Consider the following 20768-nt stretch of genomic DNA (forward strand, 5'->3'; position numbering starts at 1 on the left):
AAAAAGTAAAGGAACTCTTTTTTTAAAAAGACTACAGATTTAAAAGCCTTTTCAATGTATTTTTCTTATCTCTTTTTTGAGAAGAGGCTTTGTATAAAAGAACAGAATGTGCCTCACATAACCAGTGAATACTGGAAAAGATAGATTATCCACTGATTTATGACTAAGTAACTTATCCTTTTAGCTGTAATGATAAATCATCATTTTCTCTTACAAGTGAATCGTAATTCTCATGAGCCAAGATGGTGGATCTATCAGGCTACAGATAAAAATTCAAAATCATGTAACTTGAAGGAACCAAATATATAAACATCAAAGCTAGAAAAATACCCAAAAACTAAGAATCAGTTCTGTGTGATGTAAGTATAAATATGTCTAGTATATATAATTTTTTCTCTTCCCCTGAGTTTGCATGTAGATTTAGAGATTATGAAATGAACATGACTAGTAAGGGCCTAACTCAATATAGTATAATGAAATACATTTATAAGCAATAAATTGTTTCAATGCACTTATGAGATTGTGTGCCATTTAGCATCAAACTGAAGTTGCATTAAACACAAAATTTGATAATACTGTATTTGTTAAACAACCCATAGTACAGTGTCTTGTATTTATGAATTATTAATATTTTACCAAATTTATTTGATAAGAACTTTTATCATTGTCTTCAAGTTAGAATTCTAACCTACATATTAAACTTTATTTTAAATTATCCCCTATTATTTTTACTATACCATTATCAGTATTGCAAATCCTTGAAAACTTCCAAATTGAGGGGCTCCTGGGTGGCTCAGTCGGTGAAGTCTCTGACTTCGGCTCAGGTCATGATCTCGCGGTTGGTGGCTCGAGCCCCGCATCGGGCTTTGTGCTGACAGCTCAGAGCCTGGAGCCTGTTTCAGATTCTGTGCCTCCCTCTCTCTCTGCCCTTCCCCGTCTCATGCTCTCTCTCTCTCTGCCTCAAAAATAAATAAAAACATTAAAAAAAAAAAAAAGGAAAACTTCCAAATTTAGTCTTTTTAAACCTGATACTTATTTACCTAAGTATCTGATAAAATGAGAAAGAAAAAAGGCAATCATAGTGTTGGGAAATTATTCAAATTTTTACACAATTTAAAAATTATTTATAAAAAAATTTAGTTAGAATGTTGACCTTCCTATAAATTAAAAAAGAAAAAGTTTATAGCTCTCCTTCAAAATGTTTTCAGAGGATTTTACTATATGGTTAAATAATTTTTCTATTAGAAAAATAATATATGGGGCGCCTGGGTGGCTCAGTCTGTTAAGCATCCGGCTTTGGCTCAGGTCATGATCTCACGGTTCGTGGGTTCGAGCCCCGCGTCGGGCTCTGTGCTGACAGCCAGCTCAGGGCCTGGAGACTGTTTCAGATTCTTTATCTCCCTCTCTCTCTGACCCTCCCCTGCTCATGCTGTCTCTCTCCCTCTCTCAGAAATAAATAAAACATTAAAAATTTTAAAAAAATAATAATATATTAATTCTTAAATGTATGAGGCATTGAGAAGTAGCAATATCATTAATAAAAGAATTCACTCTAAATTACCTAAAAATATTTTTCCTACTGCATTTCCAATTCAACCTAAAAGAAATCAATCTGCTCACAATTTTTGGAAGTTCAACATTCAATATTGTATCATAAAGATGTATTTTTCTCACATCATGCCCACAAAATCAGCATGAGCTATTATATCCCCTCTCCACATAAGAGAAATTGAAAATCCAATGAGGTCATGCCTTTGCCTCATCAGATGCAAAACAGATTTATTGTCCATGTTTTCTAGTTTGCTGATATTTTCATTTCAAAGAAGCTCATATTCTCAGTTACATACTTGAAATAACCATAGTCTAGAAAAAAACTTTAAATTAAAATGAAATGACCTTTAATATTGGCATTAAACTTCTGATGATCACCATCATCAAATGCATTATCATTTCCATAGGAGCACATGAACAGAATACAAGCTGGCAAATATTTTGTGCAGAAGAAAGGTATTTTAAGCCCATAAACAAGGTATTATGTGTTCCACTAGAACTTTTTTCTATATCTAGATTATGTTTTCCTTTTCTTTTTTAAGTTTGTTTATTTTTGGAGAAAGAGAGTGTGCAAGGGGCAGAAAGAGAAGGAGAGAGAAAATCCCAAGCAGGCTCCTCACTGAGAGCACAGAGCCCAATGCGGGGCTTGAAATCATAAACCGTGAGATTATGAACTGAGACAAAACCGAAAGTAGGGTGCTTCACTGACTGAGCCACCCAGCTGCCCCTATGTCTAGATTATTTTTAATGATAAAACTTAAAAGTGCCTAACTGAACCTTAATGTAATATTTATCAGTGTAAAAAATATCTTGATATGATATATGAATCAACTAGGAACAGTTTTATTTGTGTAGCAGGGTGCCTGGTAAGCTAAGCCTTTTTTTATTAAGCAAAAAATGTCACATTTGAGCCAATTTTGAGGAGATTCATGAAGGAAAATGGCTAAGTGGATATGCATTTGTGAAAGGACTTGAACATAAGGTAATAGGAGTAGTGGGACAGGTAAGGAAAAATGTACGTACATCCCGCTTAAAAGCTTTCAAGCACAAATACTTCAAAATCCTGTGCTAGGACTGATGACTCAAGCCAAGCAAGGAATTTCTTCAAAGGGTAACCAGCAGTTTGCAACCACTGTGTACGTGGAATTCAGAGACTATAAGTAGCCTTGGAGCATTTATTCATTGTTTCAAGAGTCACTGGGACTATTTTACAGTGTCAGTGGGACCCCTGGAGAAGAATATAAAACATCACATTTTTAGTGTAATGAAGGCTGCTACTCCTAATAAATACCCTCTTGAAATGCAATATGTAACAGAGGAGGAGGGAGAAAATTATCCTATCAACAGAGAGAGCTGCTAGAGAGAAAGGGATTTCAATTTAGCTTATTCTCTGTGCTCAGGATTTGAAATGGTCTGCCTGATGGTTATTGGTAGAAAAGGACACCAAGGACTGCAGAGAGGATCTTGCCAAGATATAAGGAAGGAGGAACTCAAGACTGGGACCGAGAAGTTCATGAGTAATAAAGCTAAGACTAGAAGCTCAGACCTGCCTTTAAGCCTCTTTGTTTCATCATTTGGGTACAAAGGAAGTGTTCTGCACATGAATGTGACCTTAAAAAGCTGTAGTCGGGATGCCAAGCACAGCACTGTGATGTAACAAAGATTTCGTGACTGAATGAGAAGGGGTAGTCCTTGCTGTGTGCAAAGGAACAACTTAGAGTTGCAACATTCCACAGAGGAAACAAATACAAGGGCAACCAGAATCTGGGACCTCCAGGGAACCGATCAGAATGTTCCACGGCTCCCCACCTCGTGCTTGGCAGCAGCTCCAACAACTTTACACTGAGTGTGTCCCAGAAGCTTGGACCACTGGCCCAGTGATATCTTAAGAGGGAGATTTTAGAGGAGGGGCCGGGTACTTAAGGAAAGGGGATTAAACATCTTATTTGTAGTTCAGGCTGACGAAGTGGGTCTTTCTGGTTACCCAGCTCATTAAGAAATCAAGGATTCATGAATACGTTGTTCAGGTGGAGGATTCAAATTCTTATTTAGAGCTCCTAACATGGCTTTTCAGTAAAAATGTTTTCAATAAATGTTTTTTTTTAAAAAAACTAATATTCAAAAAAGTGTGGACATTTATCTTTAGAATATTTCAGCCAGATTTAATAAATAAAATCTAGTGATGAATTTAATATTTCACATTTGCATCACATCTCATTCTGCTTTGCTATTTCTTTTCAGCATCACTGCATCCCTGTGAATGAGGCTAAACTACAGTTTGGGTATTCAGAGCTGAGGTGATACATAATGTTTGAAAAGTTAAAGTAAGCACCCAGGTCTTTTGGACCGAGTCACTATGTGCAAAAATAACAGAGAACCTCTAATAAACAGCCAAATGCACCTTAAAGGCCTTTAGGATTACATTAAGAGTATAAAGGGAATTGATATTTCTCTTTCTGTCCACTGCAGCCAATGTCCATTTCAAGCACCTTCCTCTTCAAATTTTAGGAGCAGAAAGGGAGAAAGAGGAAGATGGCAATGCTGCCTGTCAAATCCTCCTGATTCTCCATCCCCACCTTCCCCAAAAGGTGGTCAAAGGCTCTTGCATAAAGTCAAACTGTGTTTTATTCCTAGTGAAAAGCCCTAGGCTTGCCTCTAGAACCTGGCCTGGAATCTCTCAGGTGGCCTCTGGGGATCTTTATTCTTTAAAAATTTTTTTAAATGTTTATTTAATGTTGAGAGTGAGAGACAGAGTGTGAGTGGGGGAGGGGCAGAGAGAGACGGAGACACAGAATCTGAAGCTGCCTCCAGGCTCTGAGCTGGCAGCACAGAGCCAGTTGGGGACGACGGCACAAACTCACAAGCCACAAGCCCTAGCTGAGGCCTTAGCTCATAACCTGAACTTAACCAACTGAGCTCCACCCCACCTCACCCCTCCCCCTGCCCCATGAGGATCTTCATTTTTAACAGCCTTCTCAAGGGTTAGTCTGCACACTAACCTGTAAGGACCACTGTCTACTTCGTGCAAGGACTGCCTTGCATATAAAGTCCTATTGTTAGAGTTATTTGATGAACAGCTTTAATATCACATTATTTGTTTATAAAACCCTAATTATCAGTCTGTGTTTCTTATGTATCACAGAGAATTGTTCTTTGCACTTCTCCATTTTTCTAGTTAATTTACTAGAAATGGATCTGCTTATGAATGGCTTTTGAAATAAAAAGCATATTGTTTTTAAATATTTCCCTTTTTTCAACTATTAAAATGTGATATAGCCTGAGAAAAATATATAAAACACCAAAAGAGAGGTCAACATTGAAATTAGAATCTTATAATAAAATAGTATGGAATACTTGGAATAGTATGGTCTGTGTGGTCTGATGCCTCTAGAACTTCCGTTACTGTATTTCATTAAATGAGACAGTTACTACAATGCTATTTAGATCTTACCCAATTCTGATAAAAGGCACTTTGGTTAAAGAAGATGGAAAATTTCGAGCTTAGGTAAATGTTTTCTTTAGGATAATGCTCAGGGAAAAAATACTTTAGAAGCTATCTATGAAATATTACTAAATGTAAAAGAAAACTGATAAATGAATTCATATGAAAGCCATTTTTTATACAAAAGACCAATTTTGCTACTATCATTTATTTACTACTACGTTATTTTTCCAACTGAATTCTAATGATTCCTCTATTACATCCTAAGTTCTCACAAATGTTTAACATTAGGTCTATACCAGTTTATTCCAATTATTGAGCTTTATATTGTCATAAAATATGCTAGGAAAGACATCCCCCAATCTTTGTTCTACTTTCTCAATTTTAACCATAATCCCATGTAAATTTCAGATTCAGTTTGTCTGGTTCTATGTAGAATTCTATTAAGAATTTTATTTGAATTGCATGACATTTGTGGACCAATAAGGGTTACATTTGACATATTTCTAGTTTTGAGTCGTTTCATCCATAACCATAGCAAATTTTCACATTCATTTTGTTGTTTCGTTCATATAGTATTTTTTTTTTCTTTCATACAGTTCTTACACATCTTTTGTTAAAGTTTACTGCTATGTATTTGTATTTTTTGAATGGTATCTCTTTTCTAAGAGTTTTCATATTTGGTTATTACTGATACACAGAACTATTTTTTGTGCCTATTTCTTTAAGTTTATAAATTTTGAGAGACAGAGAGAGAGCACTTGAGTGAGCGGGGAAGGGGCAGAGAGAGAGAGAGAGAGGCAGACTCCCCTGCAGGCTCTGTGCTGACAGCAGGACTAGATCTTGTGAATCTCAAGATCCTAACCTGAGCCAAGGCCAAGAGTCAGTCACTTAACCCCCTGAGCCACCCATACACCCCTGTGCTCATTGTTTGGTATTCAGAAACCCTTTTATACTCTCTTTTTTAGTTCTAATGTTTGTCTGCATATTTTCTTGAACTTGATGTGTATTTCATCATCTTTCTCCTTTCCTATCATTCTGCTGCTTTTGAAAATGGCTTGGTTTTAATGCCTCAGCCAGATTCTTCAGTAGGCTATTGAATAGTAGTAGACTGACAGTTATGCCTTCTTGTCCTGACTTCAATCAAAATGCTTCTAAATGTTTTGCCACCAAAATATTTGTAAAGGGATTCTGGTAGTTGTTCTTTATCAAGCTAAGACCGCTCTCTCCTGTTCCTAGCTTGCAAAGGGTTTATATGTAATAACTCAAATTTTATCAGTTCCTTCTTTGGAAACTACGGAGATCGTTCTGTTTAACTTTTAGTCTACTAATACGTTATACTGCTCTAATGGCTTTTCTGATGGTAATCTTTCTTCATACTCCTAATATAAACCTTCTCTGCCATTACTAATTTTTTAATACCAGAGTATTTGATATGATGATAATTAAGATTTTCACACCAACATCCATACTGAGCAGCCTTCTTATTGGTCTTCTGTCCTTTCCATGTCATCCCTCTAGGCTATTTGCCACACACCTGCTATTGATCCCTCTAAATTACGATCATGTTACTGAAACTAAAAACCAAAGTCTTAACAGAGCTCATAAAGCACTATATAAGCTGCTCCCAACAACTTCCCTCAATGTATCTCCTGTCCCATTTCCCTTCCTCACCCCCCTCCTGACTGTTTCTTAAAGCAACCACACAAAACTTGCCGCAAAGCCTTTGCCTACACTCTTCCTCCTACCTGAAGTGCTTTTTCCCTGCTATCTGCATGGCCACTCTCTAATTTTTTTATGGCTGCTCCAATGTCACCTCATGAGTAAAGCTTTCCCTATTGACTCTCTCTGAAATAGTGCTCCCTTCTCTATTCCTATCCTACTCAACTTACTCTATATTTCTTCATAGTGCTTGTCATCACATGACATATTTTATATTTATATTTATGTATTTATTTGTGTTTGATCCTCAGACAACTATAATGTGAATTTTATGAGAGTGAGCATTTTTTTTTTCATCATTTTTATCCCCGGCAGTGAACATGCCTAGACCATAGTAGGTGCTCAAGAAAATTGGAGATGGTATTATGTTAGGTACCTGTCTGAAAAAACAACGTTCATTCATTTGTTCAATAAATATTGCCCACCTACCGTGTGCCTAGATGTGTGCTAGATGTTAGAGCCTCCGTGGCCAGGGTTCTAGTTTCTGAGAGTTACAGGGTATTCACTCTCACAGAAAGAAGTCCAATTGCTTAGTTACTTTCCCATGCCAAGACATAAAGTGTTTCTGGGCAGCATTTTCAGTTAAGACAGTCCTTTCCTTTAAAAAAAAAGTTAATGTTTATTTATTTATTTTGAGAGAGAAAGAGAATACCAAGCAAGCTCCTCACTGTCAGCACAGAGCCTGATGTGGGGCTCGAATTCATGAACTGTGAGATACTGACCTGAGCCAACATCGAGTCATATGCTCAACCAATTGTGCCCCAAGGCAGTCCATTCCTAACCCTGGCTTTGTGCTAGTATTTCCACTCTATCTCTCAAACTACAAGGAGTCTTTTGATGGGATTCCTTGTCCACTCAAGTCCAAGACTGATAATCCTTCCCTCACCCTCCCCTCTTGTGCAAGCCTGCCACCCTAGCCTAAGTTTTATTTTGTTTTTATAACACCTGACTTTTTGCCTCAGCTCCTGCTCACTCTGACTTTGAGGCTCTTCTTAATTTCTGGTACGTGGAATTTCTCTCTTGGATTAATGATTGGCTATTCAAAACATGTGAGGCCCCCTGGGTGGCTCAGTTAGTTAAATGTCCAGCTCAGGTCATGATCTTGAGGTTCGTGAATTTAAGCCCCACGTTGGGCTCTGTGTTGATAGCTCAGAGTCTGGAGCCTGCTTCAGATTCTGTGTCTCCCTTTCTCTGCCCCTTCCCCACTCGCACTCTGTCTCTCTGTCTCTTTCAAAAATAAACATTTAAAAAAATTTAAAAAACAAAAATAAAAACAAAGCTTGTGTTAGCTTTAGCCAGCATGTCCATGTATTGGTGAAAAGAGACATAGCTTTTTGCATTGGCTAAAATTTTGTCAGGGGAACTGAAATTTTCTTAAATATCTGAGAAACTGTGCTTATAGCCCTGGATATCATGAGTGGTGAATAATTGTGTAGATTCGTTTCTGTGGCAGTGTGCCCTTAGTACTCTGATGAAAAATAAAAATCCTGGTTCTCTTTGTATTGATTTTTCACTTCATTGTACTTAAAAATATGCTTTTAAATGCTACATTTCTAAGTCTTCCATAACTGTTTCATGAGTGTTTTTATGAATTGTTGGTATTTCATAGCGCTGTGAGTGTAAATTGATCATTCTGAAGATCATATGTTATATTCAGTGTATTACACTGGGAGTCTTAGGCATGGGTTATTTTACTGCATCTCGGCTCGCCTATAAAATATGCTCAAAAAAGCTTTCACTAAAGGTACCTTAGTATAGAATCTCTAAATATGTGCAAAGATAAGCTACCTTAGTATAGAATCTCTTAATTTGAGAAAAGATAAAAATGCTCGGAGAAGGTTAAAATGTATGGGAGAGCCCCAGGTTAGAGAAAGAATGCAATTTTAACTGAATAATTTTTACAAAACCCAATAGAAATTGAATAAAGAGACTGTCTTCCTGCCTTTGCTGTGTGAGCTCTGCAATGACACTGGAAGAAATCCTTTTCTGAAGAACCCAGATTGACTCATTTCATTAAACAGTTAGCGGAATGCATTTATCTTTTAGTATATTAATTTAACCATCTTTCTTTGAAAGGGAATGCCCTCTGAAAGCTTTCTTCTTCGTCTCCTTTTTTCTTTTCTTTTTTTTTTTTTAGTTTCAGTGGATTTTTAAAAATAGCTTTATATCAAGAATATAAATTATGCAGGGGAAATGTCCAGGCATTTATTCCAAATAGCACAGTAATTATTTTGAAGACAGTGTTAAAACTAGCATGTTTAAATTTAACAGTCACTCGGGGCGCCTGGGTGGTTCAGTTGGTTGAGTGTCTGACTTCGGCTCAGGTCATGATCTCGCGGTTCGTGGGTTCGAGCCCCGCATCAGTCTCTGTGCTGACAGCTAGCTCAGAGCCTGGAGTCTGTTTCAGATTCTGTGTCTCCCTCCCTCTCAGACCCTCCCCTGCTCATTCTCTCTCTCTCTCTCTCTCTCTCTCTCTCTCTCTTTCTCGGAAATAAATAAAACATGAAATTTTTTTTTTTTAAATTAACAGTCACTCACATGGCTTATATCTACATAATGCCCAAGTAGTAGTAATGAACATGCTCATCCCTAGAACTGAGCGTTAATGAATAAAGCACTTGAAGTGATCTCTGCCATTTGGTATAGGCAAAAGAACTGACTGACTTGTTTCAATGGAAGATCTAAAGATTGTCCACATTATTTTTTAATCTTTGTGTGAAATCCACTTTAGGATATTTTCTTAGCTTCAGAAATAAAACCATTATTGATGTACTTATCATTCCTTCAGAGGAATGTACTTGGGCTTTCTCTGTTCAAGTTCAGTGACAGGTAGAATCAAGTACCAGTTCAGAGTTCAAACTCTAAAACCAGACTGACTGGGTTCAGTCAACACTTACTTTCTTTGTGACTTGAGAAAGTGACAAAGCTTCCTTTGGATTATCACAGTATAAGGCTGTTAGAGGATGAAATATTATAGCTGTATATAAAATGCTTAAAACAGGGCCTGGCATATACAAGTATATTACAACTGTGAGCTCACTTGCTTTTTCTCTCTTATCCACAGATTATAGACATAAAAAATTATGTTTCTCACAACAGTGCTTCTTTCCCTGTTTTTAGTGCAACGTATCTTTCACTTGCCGTATAGATTCCTTTCCACTCTTCACTACCTGCTCCCTGCTCTGCAAAAATAATATTTGTGGACTCTAATGGGATCCCTTGCCCATTAGCTTCCTTTTGGGTTTGGATAATAGAGAACAGCGACATGAGGTCAAAAGGAAAAAAAGAGAGTGAAGTCTATGACACAAACTGACTTACTGATCCCTCTAACAAAAGTCACGGCTACTTTCAGGCAGATCTCTTCACCTGACTTCCTGTCTTTAATTTCCAGGTACTGCTTCCTTCCCCTCATATCTCTTTGTGTCTGGGTGATAATCCAGGCTCTGAACACCATTTTCCCTCCCCTTGTCCCTTCTTGCCTGGTACTAGTGATAACTGTTACTAGCCCCAGTTACTGGAGTATCCCTTGTAGTTTCCCCGCACCCTGTCACCAATGAACACCCCCTTTATTAAACTGCTGTCAAAGTACAATGTGCCTGCAATGCCATTTCGTCACACTTACGACACTCAGCTGTAAAGTTTCCTGCCAGGACCATGACCGATACCGTTAAGTAGAAATCTTGTGAGATAATCCAAAATACCTGCTTTGTTTGTTCTAGAGAACAGAACTTACACTAAGCAGAATATTTGCGTTTTGCTGATTTTTAGTGCCTCTTAATATTTTGTGTTGCCATCTTTCTTCCCCTTAGTTCTGCCAAGGTACCCAGTGCCAGGCCCTTCCATTGCTCTGTATCTCCCAGTGGTCTCCATAGGTAGAGCTTGTCTTCTGTATTTCCAAATAACAACATTTACCTATCTTAGCTCTATTTCCTTAGGCACCTGCTCACAAGTGAAAGCTAACCTGACTGTTGCTTGGTTAGCATAGTTTTGGATGGACAGAACCTTTCTAGAATCAATGCCTTATTTCATGGAATTGAAGTATATTTCTGGAAAAGATATTTTGGGATAAGCAGGCTTTGGCCTGCTTCAAAATCACTCCCTAGAGGTGAATATTTACTCTGCCTGAAAATGGAGGGAGTTATGTTATATTCAGTAGATATCTGTTTTTAACAAAAATTTGAGGAGTGCAACAACGGTACTCATCATATTCTAATGGGAGATTAAAAGGATTTTTGTCTTTGCAAATAAATGAAGACACATATTGTCTAACAACACCATTCTGCTAGTAACTTGAAAATCTATTATCTATAATATGTGGGGAACAAATTTCATATGCAGTATTTTCATAATATTAAAAAATTGAAAACGGATTCAGCTTAAAGATATACAAAACTTATAACTTATTTTTATATAACTGGATTTAGTTGGTGATCGCCTTGTGGAGATAATGCTTTTTTTTGACTAGGCAATCAACTTAAAAAATATCCAATGTTATTTTCTCTCAAGTTAAAAGGCATCCCCAAAATGTACTTTAGTAGCATTATTTGTCTCCTCACAAGGAGTAGAATATCACAAATATCACAACCTAACTCACACTGAAGGTAAAGTATCCATATCTTTACGTAAAACTGCCTTCAATATTTCATGATCAGAATTATAAAATGATAGAACTCTCATATTGGCTTAACAGATGAGCTGCATCTAAGTGTACACTTTTATGTCATTGCGATTCAATTCCCAGCTCTATTTATCAGGATTGATATTTAAGTGATGGTGAGCAATGAGAATCCAGATTGAGTGATAAGAAGTGGTTTTGATAAAATGTTACTAATACTCACAAACCTCAGCATTGGCCAGAAAAAAATCTATATTCCTTAATAATTAAATCTATATAGTAGTTATGTGATGCCAAGATTTGGGAAATTATTGTGAAAGAGAAAAATTTTGTATTAATGAAACCAATTTTTAAAAAATTGATAATAATAATAGTGCATTTCTCTCAATTATTTTCTCATCAAGCTTCAAATCAAACTCAAATCTACAGAAGCATTATCTGTGTCTTGATAAGTGGGAATAAATCATGCTTACAATGAAAACAGAGCACAGAGAAGCTTGGAAAGAAAGAGGAAGCAAATTTCAAACATGAAAAAAATGAACAATTATAGGATCAGAAAGAAGGGGACATTTGTGTTAATAATCACCAGTTAGAAATAATCCTGGTTGGACTGTTTTTAGGTTTTTTTAACTGAAGTGTAATTGACCTACAGTATTATATTTGTTTCATGTGTACAAACAACATAGTGATTCAACATTTATACACATTAAAAAATTCTCACCATGATAAGAGTGGTTACCATCTGTCACCATACAAAGTTATTACAACACTTTTTACTATATTCCCTGTCTATATTTTATGTCCCCATGACTTATTTATTTTATAACTAAAAGTTTGTACCTCTTAATCTGCTTCACTTATTTGACCCATCTGTCCACCTCCGTCCCCTCTGGCAACTACCACCATATACAAAAATCAACTCAAAATGAATTTAAGACCTAAATGTAAGACCTAAAATTCTGGAACTGATTTTGAATCGTTTCTACAATATGAGATGCAGAACTATCTGGGGCTTACAAGAGAGTGGCTGCTATGGAATTTAGAAGGGAACACACACACCAGAGGCTGGGCTAGAGCTCCATATATCTATGGAAGATATCTGCATATCTCTGTGTATCCATTCAGAGAAAAAAGTAGCAAGGAATTCTACATCTCCAGTTCCCCTGCTGTGCCAAAGCATCTTCAAACATGAAAAGAACTGCACCCAGGACACTCTGCTTCTTTTCCCACAGCCTGACATTGTTTCAGTTCTTGCTTGGGAACACATCCAAGGCCTGGAGCACAGGGATGTTCTGTACATGATTTTAAATAAAATACTTTTATTGTAAAAATTGAAAAAAGGCTGGAGGAGGGAACCTTATCCTACTCATCGGCACTTCTATAAACGCACAAAAGACCGCATTGTGCTGTACCCAGTAATTATTATTAAGCATTTGTATAGAACTTTATATTTACAAAGTGCTTTGTAGTCCTTTATATTATTATTCCTCACAGCAGCCTTATGAGGTAGGTTGGTATTGTTAAATCTATTTTACTCCACTTCAGGAGGTCGATCTTTGAAGTACTTTGAAATAAACCTTGAAGAATCAAAACCCTTCAGTGTGTCTGGAAGAACAAGGTGAAAAAAAACCCATGGTGAAAGTTTGTGTTAAAAAAGAAATCCCAAAGGGAGCCTGTGTGCTGGAGAAGGAGATCAGAGACCAAAACAGGAGCTGGAAATTACATCGATTTGATTTGGAAATAATGTGCAGCCTGAATACAGTGAGGTTTGTGGACTAGGCTGGTTACGGGGCCAGTTTTCTCCTTGGTTTTTCTAGAAAACTTGGTCTTGGGTATTGATAAGCTAATTGCTAGTAAACCAAATATTTTTTAACGTGCTATCCCAATGAGGTTGGTGAATCCCCTTCATCTTCATTTTCTGTGTTTTTATGTCATACTCCATATAATCATAAATGATGAAATCCAGGGCAATTACTCACTCTGGGTCCTGTTACATTATCCAAACATTAACTAATCCGGCAGGAAAAAATTTTATTTGCATAGCCTTGGAAGCTAAATGTTTTCTTTCCCCCACCCCCCAACTTTGAAAAATAAGTCATACTTGTTTGGAAAGTTTAGAGAATAGATAAATTTTGGAAAAGTTGGAAAATTTCATCCACAATCCCAAGGCCCAAAACGATTGATATTAAAAATGTCGTATTTTCTTCACATTTTTGTCTAAGTATGTTTTACAGTGTTCTGATTATATAATGCTTATAATTTGCATATTCCTGTTTTATTTAACATCTTAACATAAGCATTATTCTGTGTGTTTTGTATAACAAACACTATGGCCTGCAGCTCTTCTAAGTCTGCAGGAATTTACTGAGTCCCAGAAAACACAGAGATTCTAGCATTATTCTAAAATAACGTTCCCTTAAAAATAGCATTACTCTTAAAATCTAATACAATAAAGCTCCCTAGTAATGGCAGAAAGCTGTCACATTTGCATGAAATGGGTCATCAGTCTCACAGCTTTGAATACCACCCACATATGCCAATAACTCCCATATTATATGCTCATGTCCCTCTTCTGAATTCCAGATTTGTATATCGAACTTGCCCATTCCTCCTTTTCATTTGAAGAAATCACTCTCCCTCTTACCCCCACTAAGCTGCTCCACTAGGGGTCCTCCAAGCTGAGTTAATGGAAACTCTACAATGTCTGCAGTTGCTCAAGCCAAAACTAAGAACCACTCTTCACTTCTCCATTTTTGTCACACTCAGCACCCATTTACTAGCAAATCTTCTGGGCTCTTCCTTCAAAGTCTAACCACTGCCCACACTCTGCTGATACCACCAAAGTTCAAGTCACTGGTTTCCTTCTGGAATATTGCATTTGCCTCCTATCTGGTCTCTGCTTCTGCTCTTGCTCCTTTTAATACTGCTATCAATCCAGCAGCCCAACAAAATCCTGTTCAAACCTGGTAAGATACAGCTCTCCTCTGCTGGACACCTTGCAGTGGCTTCCCATGTCACTCACAGCATAAATCTTCCTTGGTTTTAAACCCACATGATCAGCCCCACCCCCATACACATTCTTTATCTCTTGGACCTCATCTCTGATTCCTGCCCGGGGGGTCCACCTCAGAACTCCCCTGTCTCAGGATGCTTTTACTCCTCTTCCCCCATTCGAAAAGGATTTCTCCAGATAATCACACAGTTCCCTCCCACAGCTATTCCCTTCCTGGTCACCCCATCCAAAATTCAATAGCTACTGCCTGCACTAGAAACCATCTATCTTCCTTCCCGTTTTTTTTCTCTTTAGTATTTACTTTGGGTTATCATGCTATCTGTGTTTCTTATTTATCCTGTTTAATATATTCTTTCCCCACTAGAATGTAAACTAGAATGTAACAAAAACATAAAGGCATGGATTTTTGTCTGTTTTGATTGTTGCTACATTTCCAGTACTTAAAGCAGTATCTAATTCACAACGTGTGCCAAATAAATAGTTGTTGGCTAAATGAACCTTCTGAGACAGACTATGTGGAAATCTCTTTTGACAGACATAGCTAATTTTAAAATGAGAGTACAGTGGGAAGAGCTAAGCAAAAGGTATTTAGAGACGGTAGTGTAAAACAATGTAGTCTGTATGATGATAAGGCACTCCTGAGGGCCACTTTCCAAAAAAGGTGACACTTCTTCATTTTAGGAAGAAGTCATAGATATTCAAGGCCAAAGTTTTTTGATGGATGCCATTCTCTTTCTAAGATTCAGGGCAGGGTTGCAGGTGAGGTTCTAATGATGGGCCTTTCCTGCATTGTCAATATATAAGTTGGGAACTTGGTGTAATAAATGATTTTCTAAAATACCTGGTTCTCAAACCATTTCTTAGGGGAAAAAATTAGTGACAGAAAAAGAATTTTACGTTGCTAAGATGTCATACTGTCAAACAAGTCCACATCAAATGTAAGTAATCATGAACATAACAAATTTAATTTTGTGCAGCAACCTATTTGGTTTTCAATATGCAAATATGATTATTTGCACCAGGCTCTATTCCAATGTTCAAAACTTATAAGGTTTTTATACATGTTGAAATAACTGAAGACAAACAGAAAGCCATAAATATTACCATTTTTATTAAGTGCCTCTTAAGAATAAATACAATTTATTCAAAGTCCAGTAATAAAACAAATTAATGTGCCATAGGAATGAAGAGAGAAAATTTAAACTGAATCTGCACAAAATAATTATTAAGTGAAGTTAGCTTATCAAATCAGTTGTCAAAACAAAGCTACCTAATAATAATTTCAATCATGTTAGTGGGGAAAATGTTTAACAATTTAGACCTATGGATAGGCATTTATATATACACACACACAGACACATATATACCAAATGCTTATTTGGGTCATATTTTAAACCTTAAGAAGTGAACTTAAATATAAGCGAAAGATTTCATTTTTATTTGCTAACATTGCTCCACTCCAGGGACAATTTCTTTTTCTGAAGGCATTGACACACATTTTGGTGATTATTGCCAGGCCATATGCCTCATGGCATAGGATGGCGTTTGGTACGCTAACTTTGTAGCAGTACAATTTTAGATTTTTAAATATATACATACATATGAAAGCTATCAGGATAGTAACTGAATTACCCTGAAGAATTTTCTATATTTTTTAGATATATTATCTCTATATATTTGATATATCTATATATCAAAACCCATCCCTCTAAATAGACTGTATATATTCTACAAAAAAAAAGTCATACAACTGACAGCTTTAAAAATGTCATTTCCTATTTATAATGCAGTACCATATTCAATTTCCTTGTGCAGTTTTTTAGTAGCTAATTGCTGATAAAAATTACAATTGTAATCTTATAACTATGAGAATATTATTGTTAGGTAGAAGCTAGACATGACCAGTATAAGGAATCCCCCTGAGCCAAAGTCTTAAGTCCTTAAAGAGGAATAAGAGGAACCACAAGATCATGACCTGAGCAGTGGGCCACTGCTTAATGGACTGAGCCACCAAGGTGCCCCTAGAATCTCACTCATAATTATGAATAAATGACCAAAGGTCATGAGACATAAATAGAGGGAATCTAACTTGCAAGACCAGAGCAAAACAAAGAAATAAGAAAATGAAAGAAAACAAAAAACAAAAAGAGAAAGAAAAAAACAAAGAATATATCAGAAAACAGAAGAAAATTTCAAGCAACTACAATCTCCTTTGAGAGATCAGAGATGTGGCATTCATAAAAGGAGAACAGAATGCTGCTTTTAAAAAAGTAAGGTAGCATTCAGAGAATGAAGAGCCCTAATAAATTAAAAATGTGCAAACAGAATTTATGAAGTTTGGGAGACAAAGTTGAGTAAGTTACCTGTAAAGGAAAACAAACAAAACATTATAGTTCACAAAGACAAAGAAAGTATTCAATGAAAAAAAATGGTCAATAAGAGAATCATTTCAGAAGATTCAAGATGTCTAATAGGAATTCCAAAATGAAAGAACTGAGAAATAAGAGGAAAAGAAATTATGAACAAAATAATACCAGAAATTTTCTCACAACTGAAGCACACTAGCTTTCAGATTAGAAAAGCTCAGGGAGCTCCCAGTACAATGAGTAAAAACTCACCCCCAGCAAGCTTCTTCATCATTAAATTTTGAACACCAGAAATAAAGAGAAAATCTTCAGAAGAAAGCATGTGGGAGAAAGAAAGCAAAAAATAAAATAAAATAAAATAACAGGCCATATCCAAAAAAATAATCAGAATGACATTATAATTCTCAAAACAATAATGGAGATATGCCTTCAAAATCTTTTTAGTGCCTTATTTATTTTAGAGAGAGAGAACTCAGGAGGGAATGGGCAGAGAGAGGGGGAGACAGAGGATCCCAAATGGGCTGTGTGCTCACAGCACAGAGCCTGACGTAGGGCTGAAACTCACAACCCGCGAGATCATGGCCTGAGCCAAAGTCAGACACTCAACTGACTGAGCCACTCAGGCGCCCCATGCCTTCAAGATTCTGAGTAAAAATACTATTTCCAATCTATAAGTATATACCCAAGAAAACTATCAAGCAAGTTGTAAGAGTTGCATAAAAACAAATTCACACATTCACAGCTTCAACAATTTATTCTAGAGATATACCCATTCTCAGGAGGGTTCTGGAGAATAAGCTCCAGCAAAACAAAAGCCAGGAAAAAGGTAGGCATGTGATTCAAGGTTCACAGTATTCAATACTAGAAAAATCCCAAGACAAGGATGAAGAGAAGACCTCACGTGACAACTAAGAAGGCCCCAGGCATGGAGAACAAGCAGCTTAGATTGGGGTAGATTAAACAGATTAGACAGACTCCAGATGTCCTCTGCGGGGGAAAAAATACACACCATGGAAGAGGCATTTCACATATGGTTTGGGGATGAATTAGCAACAGGTACAAGAAAAGTAAACAAACCAAATTTTAAAATATAAAAGAAAATTACTAACCTCAGGGGATAAAAGAAGCTGTTCAAGAGAGGAAAGGAAATGTCACCAAGACACATTTTGTGGCTCTGCAGTAAAGATTATTAGAGTCATGTATACTAAAGATAATCTAACAAAGACTATTTATTTTCCAGACCGGCTAGCGAGGAAGTGGATACCAGGGAATATGGAGGAGTATAAGAAACTTAAACCTTGATCCTTTATAGTAGTTAGTAATAATGACTACAGTTTTAAAATCCACAAAATTGCAGTGTCAGCTCTCAGTTATGCAATAGGGCGCTGCTCTTTCCACGGTAAATGTTGCAATACCACTTAACTTTTTAAGCCATGTATACATATTGTTTGAGCAAAAATTAAGATGGTGTAAATGCTAACGTAATTATCATACTAAGTATGAAGAAGAAGTATTAGTAGTCGTGAGAGATAGCCTTAAGTTGGCAGAAGGACTATATTGGTTTTTTCTCATTTTTAGATTGGATTCCCTGAGAAAAAGAATTGTGCGTCCGTGAGAACAACACTCCCAAGGGAAGGCGGGAGGCAGGACTGGATGAGGGGAGTCAACTGAGAAGCGGTTGTAACAAATGCTTCACGAGGAGACCTGCGGCTGGGATAGGAGGCAGAGAGTCTTTGACTCCATTGACCAGTCATCACAGGGGGAGGACCAAACCCAAAAATTAAGTGAGGCACCTTCCTATGAAGGAAGGAAATTCCTAGAGGGGGACTCTGCTCTCAGCCATCAGCCAACACCACTAGAGATGAGTGTGTCGATCCTGATGGGGGCAGTTAGGTGGTCCACCAGCACATTCCACTAAAAACCTTATTAACAGATCAGGTTGCAAGATTTTGTATGTCGATTTGGGGAAATTTAAAAGTGTTTTCACATTAAAAAATCACAAATTAAAAACACTTTTTGATACGGTAGGTAGCTTTCTGAGATGGACCACAGTCGTATGTATGCTCCATAATGCTACTAAAGCAGATTAGAGGGGTGCCTCGGGGGGCTGTCGGTTAAGTGTCCCCCGACTTCACCTCAGGGCATGATTTCACAGTTCCTGAGTTCGAGCCCCACGTTGAGCTCTGTGCTGACAGCTCAGAGCCTGGAGCCTGCTTCAGATTCTGTGTCTCCCGCTCTCACTGCCCCTCCCCTACTCATATTCTGTCCCTCTGTCTCAAAAAATAAACATTAAAAAAAAAATTTTGAAAGCAGGTTAGAAACAGTAGTAGGCTAATTGTAAAAGGGAATAAAATTTCTCTTGAGACGGTGCCTGGATGGCTCAGTCAGTTTAAGTGTGCAACTCTGGGTTTCGCTCAGGTCTTGGTCCCCGGTTTTGCGAGTTGGATCCCCTCATCCGACTCTGTGCTGGCAGCACAGAGCCTGCTTGGGATTCCCTCTCTCTGCCCTTCCCCTAACTGTGCTGTCTCTGTCTCTCTTAAAAGAAACAAATAAGCTTTTTAAAAAAGATTTAAAAATTTTTCCTCTGGAAAACTACATTCGGAGTTCTACCTTTGAATGCAGGGGCGTGCCTCTTTCATAGTAACTATTTGTAGCAGATGTGGTGACCCCGCTTTGCTGGATATCTTACAGGCTGCTCCACCGCCCTGGAAGTAAGAATGTGGGAAAGAAGGGAGTGGAGATGAGGGGAGAGAAGAGGACGTCTGGGCATCAGAAGTCCAGGGGTTTTCCCCTGTCCTCCGACCTTTCCTCTTTGCCCAAGATGTCCCTATATGTCCTTGCACTAACTCCCTTCACCCCTGCCAAGTGGGGTGAGAAGGCAGTACCATCAAGGCAGCTTATACTGTGTGTTCTGTAACATCTAAAGGGGAGAGAACGCAAAAGGAAGAGGTCTGTGGTCAGAATTCAGAATTCAGCAGGGAATTCTACCCAGCTCAACCTACTGTTTGTGAGAGACGCTTGGCTGTGTTTTAGCAGGTATTTGCCGAATGCCTACTGTGTGCCTGGCTTTCTGTGGGACACCAGGAAGGATGCGACGATAAAGCTGTCTGAGCCAGAAGAGTGAGCCTTTGATATACTGGGGATTGTCTGTTGTGAGAAACTGAACCTAATGTAACCTCACTGAGGAACGTTAAAGGATCTGACCAATGATATATATTAGACACTGTCAGGTGCAATGTTAGGAGGTACTGATAAAGGAGTGAAAAGAACAGAACCTTGGAGTAAGCTCCAGGTAACTACTGATGCAAATTGAATATTTGCCAACGGCTTACTAAAAGTAGGCTAGTGTGTAAAAACTGTAGCTTTCATTCCATATAAATAGAGCTAAAAAACCCACTATAACTTTGTAGCTACCTGCATGCATTCAGGATATTTGCTTTGTTCAACAATATAATTAGGTAATTCTAAATGTATGAATTGGCATGTTCCTTTGAGTCCCGGTTTCTTTTTCTTTTAATCTCCCGACACTGTATATGTATAGGCATCACGAATAATAAGAAAAATATATATGTGCACCAGCATCCAGAATAGGAAGAACTTGTCATGAATATTTAGCTAACAAATCCATTCTACAACCTTTAGAAGTCCTTTAATCGTTATGATTTCATGGTGGATTCAATGTTTAGCGAAATGCTATTTACAAAGAGTTTTAAATAAAAAGTACTGCATGCCTTTGAGCCATCTTAGACTCAAGGAGCACTTAAAATATATCTATCCGATAGACGGTATCCCCTTGTGCTGAGGATGTCATCTCAACCAACTAAATAGTAAAGGTAAACATACTTAACATGTGTTTCAAGGTAAATGGTCCAAAATATTCAATATGTCTCACTTCAGAGCAGCTCTGGAGTTCATATTTCCTATAAAAGTCAAGTTCCCTTCTTCCAAAGTCATAGTTTTCTCTGTCTGTATAATCTGTTACCAATATTTTGCCCTTGTCACATTTCCTTCTATTCCTAGACAGTTTTGTGATGAGTTTATCATTGTTATTTTATTTTG

This window comes from Hyaena hyaena, unplaced genomic scaffold (genome assembly GCF_003009895.1).
Source record: "Hyaena hyaena isolate Hyena2069 unplaced genomic scaffold, ASM300989v1 scaffold_159, whole genome shotgun sequence".
Taxonomy (NCBI): domain Eukaryota; kingdom Metazoa; phylum Chordata; class Mammalia; order Carnivora; family Hyaenidae; genus Hyaena; species Hyaena hyaena.